Below are 12,069 nucleotides of genomic sequence, written 5' to 3' on the forward strand. Positions count from 1 at the left end.
CTTTAGAATCTATTTCGTCACTGCAGTATCTCGCATATCGCAGGATCTCATCTAGTGGTTTGTTCTGCCAACAGATTAAATGTTGTTGAATCATCAAACAAATATCTGGTCTCAGACCCAAAACGAACTTTGACACAAACTGTCCTATGTCTTTGGGATCCATGACATCGAGTCCACTATATTGTTTGAATATTTTCAGTAATCTCTCATAAAACTCGTGAACTGTCTCCTTGGGTTCCTGCCGTGTTCGGTCTATTTTTACCCAATCTATATCTTGTGGAGGCACTTTATCCTTTAACCAGGCTATTACCCTTTCGTACTTCTCCATGACACTGTCCAATGGTCCATTAGTTCTAGCATTCCTCTCAGGCTCTGCATTTGGCCACTGGACACTAATCTTGCATGTTACCCACAAATCCCCTGGAACCACAATGTCGAACAAGGTATTCAAATCAATCCACAATACTTTGGAGATCTTTACAAACCTTTCTACCTGCTTATACCACTCGACTGGGTTTTCCCTCAGTTTCGGAAACGAGTTGGTAAATGCAGCCAAATCTCCCCTACTCCATGGTACATGTACATAGTTCCCATTTGATATCTCTCGCAAAGGGAATGCCTTCATCTGCATTACCCTGCCCTCTGGGGTCATCACAGTTGTACTGCGTCTAACTGTACCCCTTTTGGACCATCTCTCTTCCCATTTGTCCAGATCTCTCCACACCCTTATTCCCAATATCAACTCTCTTATGTGTGTTTTTAATCCTGTAGTTCTCTTCTCGTCTAGGTCTTGGTCTGAGAACTGCAACCTATGGTTACTCTGTAATGTCTTCGTTCTGGACAAATCTACCATGTACCTGTCTGCCAAGTTAGACAGTTTCTCATGAATCGCTCTAGCCTTCCTAGTAGTATCCTTCGCTATGAACAGCAGCTCATCTTGTTCGTACAAATCGATCCTTTCTAAAGGCACCGTCCCTTCTATAATCTCGTCTAGATCGGATTTTAGACTGGAGACATCAAGCCTTTTAACCTTTATCGCAGCTTTCAGTACTTCGGCTCTAGGTGCTCCTTCCACCTCTCTCCCATCCCAGCTCCTAGTCCTGCGCCTAGGCTCTGGTGAGTTATGTGGAGTCCTCCCATGCTCCCATCTCTCTAGGTCCCATGCCTTTCCATCTTCTCGGGGTGGATGGTGAAACACTCCGTCGCCCCTCATAGCCCCACGTTCCCCATCCTGTCTAGTTTCACGGGATGCATGGTAAGATATTCCGTTACTCCCTCTCTCTTCCTCATGCATCTGTGACCTCTGATCACTTGATGTATGACGTGATCTTTCACTGTTCCCTCTTTGCCAGTGCTGTACATTTTCCCCAGGTGCGTGATGAGTGCACCTAAACCTCTCTCTGTACTCTTGTGTTCTCTGGTCTCCCTCGGTTTGCATGAGGCGAGACATCTCCTCACACTCCATACTCCTACCATTCTGCTCCTGCTGTTCCCTCCGACCTATAAGACGTGTAACTCTTCCATTCTCCTGACTTTGACCCTCTTGCCCCTGACTGCTTTCGCTAGCCCCGCAATGAGATACAGTCCCGTTACCTCGGTTTTCCCACTCGGGTTCTGTTCTTGACCTATTACTCGGAGTTACCGTGGACCCCTCCCATTCTCTCAAATCTGCTCTTAATTCTGTATAAGATTTCGGCCGCGGTCCCCTCAGGTCCATCGGTCCTCTCTGACCTCCTTGTCCTGTGTTGGGACCCACAGTCGTATCGAATGGGGTGTTCCACGTTACCGATCCTGGCAATTGCTTCCATGCATTTGTCGTGTTATTCCTCCTTTCCATCTCAATCCTTTCTCTATCTAACCGTGCCTGCTCTTCCCCTCTCCCATGATCTGGATTGTAAATCGACACTATAGGTCCTATGGTAACAGGTACTTGAAGAGCATCCGGTAATCCAAAAGACTCAGCCTTTTCGGTGATTGGCGTCTTTTGTACCACAAACCTTCCCACTACACTCTGTATTGTGTTGCTTTGAGGTGTCTCCTCGCCTTTAATAGGTGTCCATTCCGATATAGGGAGTGGTGTATACCCCTCTATGGCAGTCCCATCTTCCCTTGCGAGCCTTCTATCTTCAGTTTCCCAAACTCTCGGAGGTGGTCTGTCTATCAATAATCTATTTATCACATTGTCCTCCGACTCGCTCTCCTCATCCTCCTCCATGAGGTTCCTCCCACCTACCACCTCCCTCATTGGATACAACTTCTCTACCTCAATAGCCTGTACCCTCCATCTCTTTGCTTCCTCATCCCATTTAGAATCTCGCACTGCTCTTACCGATCGAGTCAATCTTTGTTGACGCCTGTCCAAATTTCTATCGTGTGCCGCCCTAATCCATACATTAAGGGCCTCAAACTGTGTTGGTCTAGGCGAGGGTTTCAATGAGGACATGGTTGCTTTTAGCCGATGCAACACCTCTAACTTAAACGTCCCATACTTCGGGAACTGCATTTCCTCATTCCCTTCCGTAAGCTTATTCCAAGCCCCAATCCATAATATCGTATGCAGCCCCACATTCGCTGCCATATAATGAGCTGGTGTACCCTCCGGCGGTGCCTCTTCCCCGTAATAATGTTCACTTCTTTTTCTTTTAAAAATCCCTTTCAAACACTTAAAGCACTTCATGATTTCTCTTTTCTCCGCGTTTGTTTACTTCCTGATGACAATCTCCCAATCACCGTGCTGTTCTCGCTAACTGGCCTATCCGATCGCGACTTCTCACTGACGTCACTCTAACCGCCCAACCAGAGCGCGGCTCTAGCTAACCTCACACCAACCGCCCAATCACAGCGCGGCTCTATCCGACGTCACCCGTCCCCCTTCGCAGCAGTTCCCCTCCTTTTTCAGCTCGTCTCCTCGGTCACGCATGCATCTCATTCATACTCTGAAAAATGATTACTTCCGTCCAAGCGATCACCTTTCTTGACTGTACGCCCACAGTCTTTCTGTAGTTGTCACCTTAACTTGACGAAATGTCTTTCCGTTTACGTCCAGACAATCGCCTTCTCTGATAGGTTGCTTACACACAGTAACTTTCGACCAGCGTCCGTTACTCATACGCTCACTCTTACACTCCCCCTATCTCGGTCCCACGGCGGTCAATGGTACCTCATGACTTCCGTACTATGGTCGACAACTACTCTGGATGTTCGATACACCCAAAACCACTTAAGCTCTGGCCTCAACTTAAGATTTGCCAGTTCACCCGTTTACCAGGTAACCGGTTCACCAGGTTGCGCGCGCTCACAACCTTCTCTCATTCACACTACAGGCATTCAACTCCGCAAGACATTACAATACAAATACAACACAAAACACCGCAATCTGTTCACGCATGACCCTTGTTATACTCACTCTCCTCCGATACTGCTGCTTTTCTCGCACCGTCGGCACCTTCGGCGCACGATTCTTCCGCTGCTCGTCTCCCGAAGTCTAGGGGCCTTGGGGTTAACTAACCTCTCTAGATTACCTTCCTCAAGAAGATAACCATCCTAGCTGCTACCAACTGTTAACGCGGGATTACTGGTTACTAGTTACCTTACCAGATCCCAAACCAAGTCGACTGGATCGTTGGTACCTGTCATTGAGTAAAATGCAATCTAACAATAGGTCAATCAATTAAGAACTTACACCACTCTAAATGACCACTGACCAGGATTAAGTTTCAAAAATTTAATATAAAACCAAAGATAACTGAAGATACAAACTTCTTAAGATGAGATTCAAAAGGTATACTGGTATCACTATGAACATAAATTCTTTGAATAATCTGAGTCTACAAAACAGAATAATGAGTACAAGTTCTAAAATCATTAGGTTTGCAAGAATCGATATAAGTTGCAACCTAAGAGTCATTACAGAAAAGAAAATTCAGGTTAGTCTGTCCCTACACTAGACTAAGTGACATCCCTACTTAACAAGATCTTTTTACCCCAAAAGGTGTCAGCCGTGGTGACTTCCTAAGAAGATCACGCACTTCTCTTTGTCTCTTCTCTGATAATGGGTCTCTCCTGATCAGCCTATCTGCCTACCCATCCGCTTCCTTAGGCTCCCAGAATCATCTGCTCTGCTCTCCTCCCGGGTCGCTTTCCCTAATACAAAATCACATTTCCGATAGGAACGCCCCTTGGGACGCCCCTCACGTGGTACATCTTTGCGCGGTAAACTCCATGATGGTACTCTTCAAGACCCTTGTTAAAGTTGACCTTGGTTCCCAGGCTTCTTCTTCAGTGCGCCGGTACCCCCTGAAATTCCTGAAGACTCCTACAGGCCTGCGCCAAGCGCCACTGAACAAAGCTCCATTCATTTCGACTGATTAGGACCCCTCGCACCTGCATACAGGCCGTCCTACAGTGGGCCTCAAATTCCAGGCTCCACCATATCTATAGGTCGTAAAGCATATGTAAAGCTCTGTACTTGGCGCCTCTCGACTTCTCCTCTAACGAGCACATTGCAGATCAAAGGAACATCATTATCAGTTCGAGCCTACTTGATTTACATGAAGCGGGTCCCTGCACTCTGAAAACATTTAACTTGATTTAAACAGCATTCTTAACTAACATACGTTTCTAAAAGCAACACATCTATAAAGCATATATTTCAATACTAAATTCGATAATACATTTTGGAAGAACCACGTTAACCCCACCTCACATTATTTTAGCAGCCCGTTTAGATTTTCTGTGAATTGCCATGAGGCCTACACAATTTAACTGGTTTGCAAGGTTCCACTTAACTCTTACATGATTCCTTTAACATGAGAACGTGAGGTTTTCATATTCATTCCAACAATTCGACATTAGTCTCACACTGCTATGATCATTGTTACCCTACTTGAACACTCTATACATTTCACTACTGAATATAAGACACTCTGGTGCAAGGTATATGTTAACTAACTACGTGCTTGTAAATATGGTGCACTTATACATTTTTTTCTCAGACTAGTGCTCTCTCAATAGCATATCCTGCTTTTTGCTGGGTGTCTAACTTAAACGCCCTAGGCATATGATGAGCAGAAAATGTCGGAAAGTGCATCCAAATGTTTGGTGAGATAAACAAAATTCTTGATTTATCGGTATGATGCATTTGTAGAGTGTACAGTGTGAAGCGTGTGCACTTGTAGGGCTTGGTTAAGTGAGAAACCGATGTGATTATACATATTTGTAACCAATTTGTATAATGAGTGTAATTATCTACAGCACTTGCAAACTACGACCTTGTGCATATGTAAGTTTTGCTATAGTTTTTACACGTTATTACTTTTTGTCAAGCACTTTTAGTAAATATTTTGTATTGTGTCATGTTGTCGTACATGATATATATATATATACTCAGCCTTGGATTGACTTTTTGCCCCAGTACCCCTCTCGAATATACCCAAACCAGAATAGACCTCTTTAGATTCACACGCAAGTTGAAGTTGCATAAGTACTTCAAACTACGACCCCACCTCAAAGAAAGGGAAGATGCGGGTATCAGAACAACGGTGACGGACGCCCTCACGGGCAGAGAAATTGAAGCTCTGGAAACTCTCGAAGAACTGCGTGGAGAAGATCTCAGACAGAATCTATCTGGACCTGGGAATAGAGGACAAAGAGCACTTGCGCTGGGTATAGAACAAGATCGCGAAGAGAGTGGATACAAACCAGCTTCCACATTTGTCCCACAAATGCCGTGGGATTCAATCGACGCCTTCTCCGAAGCCATGACCCAAGAACTCATGCAATACAGAAAAACTAACCATCCTGTTAAGTACAACATTACGGAACAACAAAAAATGGCCCTACAAGATCTCATGAATGATGATAAAATCATCATCAAGCCTTCAGATAAAGGTGGTAATGTTGTGCTTCTCACCAGGGAATACTACAGATCAGAAGCCCTACGCCAATTAGAAGACACCAAATTTTACAGCAGATGCACCAATGATGCATACCTGGAAAGTATCCGGAGCTATGATAAATTAATAGGGAAATGGCATAATTGCAACATGCTCAGTAAAGATGAATTTCTCTATCTCCGGACCACCCAACCACTTACACCAACCTTCTACCATCTGCCAAAACTACATAAGGACAGCCTATTCCCTCCAGGCCGTCCTATAGTTTCTTCAATTGGCAGTCTCACCGAAAACATGTCCCGATTCATCGATAAATTCCTATTTCCTTTGGTTTTGACCCTGCCCTCATATGTTCGGGACACCAAGGACTTTTTGAATCTCATTAGGAACGTGAATTGGAACCCAGACTGCCTATTGATGGTACTTGATATCACCAGCTTGTACACTGTTATCGATCATCAACAGGGCCTACAAGCCATCCAGCATTTTCTGAACTTGAGACCAATGAGACTTGCAACTCACAGTGTCATGATTCTCGAGTTCATCGAATTTTGTTTGAACAATAATATTTTCTTATTCGAGGATCAACTGTTCAGACAAGTGTCTGGGACGGCGATGGGTACTTGCTTCGCTCCCAGCTATGCGAATCTTTTCGTTGGCTGGTGGGAGGAGCAGGTACCCAGGAGCTGTATGGTGGATGGAGTGGAAGGGAGGACGGAGGGTTGGTTCAGGTATATTGACGACCTGTTTATTGTTTGGCGAGGCCCGTTAGTAACAGCACATGCCTTCATTGATGAACTGAATAAGAATGCCTATAACTTACACTTTTCAGGGACTGTAAGCGCGACATCAGCTGAATATTTAGACCTGAAAGTGTGTGTACAAGACCAGCAGATACATACAGCTCTACACAGGAAAACTACCGCCGGCAATTCTACCCTTTTTGCCAGTAGTAGTCACCCTCCCCAACTGGTCAGGAGCATTCCGTACGGAGAGCTTCTCAGGCTCCGTAGGAATTGTTCCAGATTAGAGGACTTTGATGTAGCAGCCAACGAGTGCGTAACTCGCTTTAAGGCTAGGGGTTATGGTGAGTCTCTTTTGAAAAGAACCCTGAAGAAAGTAAGAGCTATCCCTAGAGACTCCCTACTCATCACAAAACCTGCCACCAAGAAAGCTGACAATGGCACAGGAGGGTTCAGATTAATAACCCCCTTCTCTGCGGGAGCTAATGACCTCAGATCAATGCTGCGAAAAAATTGGCATATTCTTAAAACAGACAGTGTCATCAAGGACGACCTACCTGATCACCCACTGATAACCTTTAATAAAACCAGATCTTTAAGAGATCATTTGGTGACCAGCCACCTGGAGAGACCTTTGGCCAAAAGTAACACCTTAAAATCTATGAGTGGTTTCTTCCCATGCGGGAAATGCAAAGCGTGCGCTGGAAGTAGAAGAGTACTTTCAGTGGACAATCATGAAACCGGTAAAAAACTGCATATAAAAAAGTTCATAACTTGCAGTACTCCCCTAGCCGTGTATTGTTTGGTGTGTCCCTGTGGCCTTCGCTACATAGGGAGCACCATCAATATGCTGAAATTGCGGATCTTAGAACACCTAAGAGCCATTGACAAAGCAGATCAGGCATACCCAGTTGCCCGGCATTTTGCCGAAAAACATAACAGGGACCGCAATCAGCTGCAGTATTTCGGTCTTGACACCATAAAAAACAACGCTAGAGGAGGTGACCGCCTGCGACGACTACGCAGACTTGAGTCACGCTACATCATAGATCTATCCACCAAATGGCCGAAGGGGATGAATAGTGGGGAAGAAATGATCGTCCACTTAGGCAAATAACATCATGGCTGTTTCTATAACTGATCATATTCTATTTTTGCAAAAATATGGGTCACTGCATGTGTACATTACTAGTGCGTGTGGGCGTGTGTATATATTGTATAATCTGTATTAACATGTGGGGGAGGTTATTAAGATGAATTGACAAACTGCCTCTGGAACTCATATGCAATCTACAGAAGGGTGAAGTTCTTTTGATTTTCTCCTTAATCTTTTATCTTATCTAGACACACTGCCCATGATAAGTGGCACTTTGGTAGGATTCGAAGGGCTCTTTGTCTCCTATGTTACTTGCTTAGTTGACAGTAACTTGATTTTAATACACCACTGGCATTTCCTCACGGTTTTTCCTGGCATCCCTCACCCCTTGCATTTTGTATATCACATTATGGTTATTTAACGTAACAAATGAAATTTACATTACAGGCTACACATAGAGTAATCTCTCTTTGTTTTTTAGAGGACCATTGCCGATCCACGGCTATATTAGGAATGTACAATAATTTCCAGTATTATGATTAAGATCTCCCATCTGTGCATATTTACCTATCTGTAGGTATGATATTATGCAGTGCATTCTTTGTGAATAGGAATGTGTGTATACTTTTTACCGTTCCAAGATGGCGCTTGTGCTAGCTGGGAGTGCTTTGGTCCTCTGTCGATGTCGACTGAGAGGTGTAACCTGTTCACATTGTGAAATATATAACATGTACCGGTTTTCAATGTGTAAATCACACACTGACGAAGGCTAAGAGCCGAAACGCGTCTGTGGCACGCTTGTGGTGAATAAAACTACTGTGTGAATCTGGTACCCCCCCGAGTGCTGTCTTTTCTTCCTTGGATTTGCAAGGTTGTTTGAGCGCAATATATATATATATATATATATATATATATATATATATATATATCATGTGCAGTCTGTTGTGCGAATAAATTACCTGCAAACCCATGCGAGGTGTCCGTGAGAATTCTTCCTGAGTGGGGAAGTACGGTGGGCAATATATATATATATATATATATATATACATATATATATATATATATATATATATATTACCTACTGGCGGTCGCCAGTAGGTATATATAGTTAGGATTTTTTCCCTATGGGATTTTTGAAAATTCTATGTCTAATAACTTTGGCGTTTGTGGACGGAATTGGCTGAATTTTTCAGGAAAATGGCACATTTTGTTTCTGAGCAGCCCTTGAAAATTTGGGGGGGGTTCGTCAAGGGGGGGCAGAGAAAAAAGGGGGGTCCCAAAACGTGTTTTTAACATTGAGTTTTCCATAGGGCGGTGGCCTCACTTTTAGCCCGAAGGGCTGAATGGATTTGCACGAAACTTGGCAAAATTGTAGGGACTGGTAGCCCGATGTGCCTTTTGTAGGTCTCAATATATGTGCTTCAGTGGATTTTGAGAAATTAACGTTCAAAAAAAGATATATATCTGTAACAGCGGACCGGGCAGCGCTCCGGTTCGCGGACTTTTCGCGCAACGGAGCTTTGTGAAGCGAAGCTGATTGGTTCTCCGGCGTCTGTGAACATTCCAAACAGTCCGTAGCGGCCGCCATCTTGTCTCTCGGTAGGATCGAGAGACAAGAGGAGGCCAAAGCGAAGGGGCAAATGACCATAAGGGGGCATAGTAGATCCTCCCTGACCCCCTAGGTTTGATGTGGAGGCTTTAAAAGGGTCTCGCAGGGCAAAAAAAAATATATCGTTTTTTTAGTTTTTTTGCGTGGAGTGCGCCCGGTTCGCGAACCGGGAAGCGTTCTGGGGAGCGTACTTTCTTGAAAATTAGTGAAAAAAGTTAGAGTAAAATAATAATTGTGAATGATCAGATGTAGGGTAGCTCTGAGAAGAGCTTTTGGGTTTATGGTACATTTAGGTACTTATAAGTAGGTACCAATGCACAGTCTTAAATTCAAAATGAAAACTCTGTTGCCCTCATCTGAGAAGTGAACTCCATCTCCTCTGTAGATATCTTGCATGTAGTAACGCAAGTTATTGTTGTACAGGGAGCCCATTCCATGGTCTCTCATGTAAGCTGAAACAGATTTGTTTAAATGCTTCCTCGACTTCTCAATTTGTGGACAAAATTGGTTTGACCACCTCCATTTCTGTCTTTGGCATATATTTGAATATACCAAGGCAGTCTGAGGAAAAAGTGCCATCAATTGCTCAAAGGTGTCCTTTAAAAGCATTTCCAGACCTACCCCAGTCAAAGTGCCCAAATCATTACCTCCACAGTGCACAATTAACAGGTCAGGTTTTGGCAAATGCATAAAGGTTTTCACCAATGGTATCAATTGGTGACATTTTAATCCTCTGTGGCCAAACCACTTAATTTCCACATCTTGTAAATTGAGGTTAGGTAAATTCCTGTTCTCAGCATACCTCTGAGCCCAATAGATGTAACTATGTCCAACAATCCAGACAGAAAACATGGTGAGAGAAGGTTCTCCTGCAGTCAGATGAAGTGTGGCAATGAAATGGCAGTTGAAAAAATAAGAGTTTAAAATGAAAAAAACTGTGGAGTTTCTGTGTTAATGAAGCAGTAACAGTGATTGGTGGATTTTGATTGCTGAAAACAGAAAGTTAGGGTGCATGGATGAGTTGTTTGAAAGATGTATTTTGAGTGGTCAAGAAAAAATCATTAAATGAAAGAATGCACTGGATATGAGGTGCACTGAGAGTTCAGAGTTCAATTGCAACATTGTTGTGTGAACTTGCAAACACCAGAGGTCTTTCAAGACGTGGTTGCCATGCAGAAAAGGTATGAAATGGCAGAGGGGGGAAGGGTTTTCATTTGAAAAAAAGTGAGGGAAGAGTTTTGATTGGGTGACATGAGAGATATGTGTGAAGAATTACAGCATTTCTGTGCTTTTGATAGCTGCAGACTCTGGAGTGCATACCTTTTGCTCTGCTGAAGACAAATTGGTGTGTTTCTGAGACTGTTTTGAAACTCAAAGTATTTGCTAAGGTGAGAAAAGATTTCTTTAATTTAGATAGAAAATAGTGTGCTTTAAGGAGAAAATTATGAAGAAAGTTGTGTTTTTCAAATGTTGCTTTGTCTCAAGTGTTTTACAAATAGATTTTGTTTCTTTGAGAAATTGTAATTGGAGAAAATGTGAAGTATTAGTACTGACAGGGTTTTTATGTGCATAGGAGCTGTGGAGTGTTTTCAAATTATGACTTGTAAATCGTTTTTGAGAAAAAGCAATGGTTTTAATATTGATGACAAGGACATAATGGTGTCTGCTTCTTTATAAGGTAATTGAGAGTCTCTGATGTTATTTTTCCCATTTCAATGTAAGAAGTTTGTCTGTGGAGCAAATTGCTTGTAAATATGCTCCCACCTGTGCATGGCAAATTTAGATTTTGAATGTTTGCGTTACATAGGCATGTTAAAGGTGACTGAAACATGCTGCAAAGGCAATCAAAAAACGCTTTTATGTGTCTTAAGGACATTTTAAGTCATTTCCCCATGTGCAGTGTTTTCAAATTATGAGTTGAAAATCGTTTTTGAGGTAAAGGAATGTTTTCAAAATTTATGTGCGCCATATGCCCCCAAATTTCTTTTTCAGGGGTGCAGCAGGGTGTTCTTGAGACACCCCTGCACCCTCGGAAAAATTCGTAATTTGCGATGAGGTAATTGCTAATCGCAAATTGCACCTTCATTCCTATGGGCCTCCTGCTGCATGGAAATGAATGGGTAATTTGTAATTAGCAAATAGCTCATCGCAAACTAGGAATGGTAAAGAATCGCTATTTATTCCTTAAAGTTCGCTATTTAGGAAATGCAAAAAACTTTGATGATACATATGGCGGTTCATCTCTAACAAGATAAGAAGCATAGGGATAGATTTATGATGACTGGCGCATCACCAGGGATGTGTTAGTCATTCTGTGCCGCTGTTCCGTCACCTATGGTGTGCTGCATTTACAATGCGGCGCATCATGGGGCAAAAACAGCACAGATGCGTGACGTATCTGTGCCGTAAAGGTGGCGCATTGCTGGAGTTGTATCGCAAGTGTGATGAAGCTCCAGCAAGGCTCAGGGGTGTCCCTGTCGCAGGGTTTCTGTTCTCACACAGAACTGTGGACAGAGGATTGGAACCTCAGCGAATTAGGGTGCCCCAAAACTCACCTTAGTAATCAAAAACCCCTTAGCAAGCTAGGTACAGTGTCACATTGGATATAACAAACTCTCAATGTTTAGACAATCCAGAATATGAACTTATAGTACCTCAGGATACGTGGAACTCATGAACAGTCGGTCGTTATATATTTCTTAGAAACCAGAACATGGAGTTAAGAAG

The sequence above is a fragment of the Lissotriton helveticus genome, chromosome 3_2, assembly GCF_964261635.1.
Source record: "Lissotriton helveticus chromosome 3_2, aLisHel1.1, whole genome shotgun sequence".
Taxonomy (NCBI): domain Eukaryota; kingdom Metazoa; phylum Chordata; class Amphibia; order Caudata; family Salamandridae; genus Lissotriton; species Lissotriton helveticus.